This window comes from Elephantulus edwardii, unplaced genomic scaffold (assembly GCF_000299155.1).
Source record: "Elephantulus edwardii isolate Elephantulus edwardi_28Jun2011 unplaced genomic scaffold, EleEdw1.0 scaffold00174, whole genome shotgun sequence".
Classification (NCBI taxonomy): Eukaryota; Metazoa; Chordata; class Mammalia; order Macroscelidea; family Macroscelididae; genus Elephantulus; species Elephantulus edwardii.
The window spans coordinates 4853205-4855916 of NW_006399924.1; the positions used below are offsets into that span (position 1 = coordinate 4853205).

The 2712-nt window shown below is 44.9% G+C and overlaps 1 pseudogene; it reads right to left on the reverse strand.

Moving 5' to 3' along the window:
• Positions 1-2643: 2643 nt before the first annotated feature.
• The window catches only part of LOC102876256, a 7542-nt pseudogene continuing 7473 nt past the window's right edge, over positions 2644-2712 (reverse strand).

Genomic DNA, 2712 nt, shown 5'->3' on the forward strand with positions numbered 1-2712 from the left:
GTAACCTGATCACACTTTCTCCAAGACAGACTGGCTTGTCGTTTTGGAAGTATGGAGCCAGAAAGACAGCTAGATATTAGCCAAAGTAAGCAAGGGCTGGGGGAATAAGGCTAATGTCCACCTAGGAGGCACATATAAATGCAAAGTCCTGGCGGATGGAGTGGGCTGCGTGTTTGCTGGGAACGGACTCAAATCCACTCTGACAGTGCATGGAACTATGGGTAGAGGTTGTGGGAACAAATAGAGCTGGAGAGGGAAGGAAAGCAATGCAGGATGATCTCTCCAGTCGTCATGCTTTTTAAAAGAATTTGAGCTTTAGTCTGAGGTCAGTGGGGAGCCTGAGGAAGAGTTTAGCAGGAAGAGGGATCATTACTATTCTGTTTCCAGAAAAATCACCTTGATGTGGTTTGTGCAACAGGCTGAAGAAGGCAGGGCTGCTGGTGCGGATTTCAGATATAATGACACCATGGCAATCCAGCCTAGAGGAGAATGGAGTCTCTGGATGAACAGAGTTCAACTGCTAATTGAAAGTTAGTAGGTTAAGTCCACCCTGAGGCACCTCAGAAGAAAGGCCTGGCCATCTACTCATGAAAAATCAACCATTAGAAACTCGACCAAGCATAGTCCATACAAGGTTACCAGCAGCCAGGGTCAACTGGACAGTAACTGGTTGGAGGAGAATGGAGATGGAGAGGGGTGGAGCAGATTTGGGGGCGTTTGGGAGGCAGAATGAGCAGGAGAGGTGCGGGGGCGAGGGGCAGGGAGGAACCCAGGGTGGCTGCCAAGTTTCGGCAGCAAGTGCAATGAGCAGGGTGGAGCCCCCATCCACTCCTGGTATTTGATCCCAGGGTGGTGCCCACTCACAGGTCCCTGCCCCTGGACAGAGCACAGAAAGCTCCCTCCGGACTCTTTTTTACCTAGAGCACTTGTTAGAACAGTGATTTACTGTCTTCTCTCTTCCACTTTCTTCCTCTGAGCCTTTCTTTCTCTCTCTTCTCTTTCCCTCACCCCCTTCCCTTTAGTCATCATTTTTGGGAAGTAAAGAACTTGATTTAGTGGGAAAAAAAAACAACAAAACACAAAACTCCCTCCTTCTCTTCAACCTCACAGCCTGCATGCAATTCAATCCTACAAACATTCACTATGTGCTTTACCTGGGAGAGGCTCTAGAGCTGGGATGGGAGATGAATGTGGCCCTTTGGGTGAAGATAAAATTTTTGCCTACGTTTAGGTTCCTATTCCAGGTCTGGATGAACCTCACTCCTGACTTCTTACCACTCTAATAGGAAAAGTGCAAAGGTTGAAAGGCTTGGGGTCCTAAAAGCCTTCTGAGGTCCCAACTCTTCTATTTCTTAGTTGTTGGAATGGATGGAAAACTTCATAAGCAGTTCCTTACTTTACCTCTACCTTGCATTCGAACTTACGAGTTGTAAAACAACCCAGTGGTAGATGGCATTTCCTCCAGGACTTAAGAACCATAAATGACGTAGCTGAGCCTCTACATCTTGTGGTTCCTAACCTCTATGCTATAATAGACGAAGTGCTAGTCTATAGGCCTTTTATTGTAAGAACCACCTTCCCTCTGTAACTTGATTTGTGCCACTATTAGAACCTCAACTCGGTTCTAATTTTTGACTCATGTACTTTTAACTTGTTAGTTAAATTTGTATCTTCTAGGCTGCAACACTTCCATGATACATCTTCAAGGATATGAACATGTACCGCTAAGCACAATTGATAACAGTGAATCTAAATTCCAAAATCAATCTCCATAATAGTCTATGTGTTTTCTACTGCCAAAGGGGCCCTTTAGAGTAGTGAGAGAAGACATTCACCCTGAAACCCACAGTGTCCCTTTTCAGCAGGAAGTAGCTAAGAGAATATGCCATCCCCTTTTCCTTATGAATCAGGGTGAAGTCTCTCTCAGGGAGGAGAGATAGGGAATGGCAAAGGACACACTGACAAAGGAGATTAATCAGAACTGGCTTCGACAAGCACTGTAGCAATTGGACAATTAAAACAGACATGGGGGGGGGAAAAGAAGAACGAACTGGGGAGGAGGGTAGAGAAAACAGTGCAACAATGAATGAATGAAAACCCAAAATCTCTGTAAATGTTCACTAAAACGAATACAATTTAATAATAATTAAAAAAAATAAAAGGCAGGCTTGGGGCCTCAAATCTGATTGGGACAGATAGCCCTCCCCCCAGTCTCTGAAAGTCAGGACTGTGTTCCTACTCCTACTAGACCCACCTGTGCCTGGCTCTTGGAGGTGCTGACCACTGTCCAGCAGACACCAGCCTAGAGCTCTCTTTAACCCTCTTAGCGAGTAGGACTGGCAGACATCACTTCCTACCAACTCATTATACACTTGGAGTCCTTGAGGGTGATGCCGACTCAGTGATCCTGTGTGATAGAACATCTACGACAGTGGAGCTATTTTAGCGTTTTACAGACTGTAATTTTCACGGAATCTCTGGCGTGTAGCTTGTTGTGCTGCTAATCAAAAGGCCACACGCCTCCACTGGTTTGAATCCATCAGCTGGGGATTAATTTTTTTTTTTTCTAGGTGGAACAAAATTTATGTAGTCACTTTCAACTCATACTGAGCTGACATAATTTGTTCATTAAGTTGCTTAGTGTCATTCTTCTAAATCAAGTGTGTTTAATTCTTCTTCTAGCTCATCCAAATCTTCCCCAGTGAACAGATT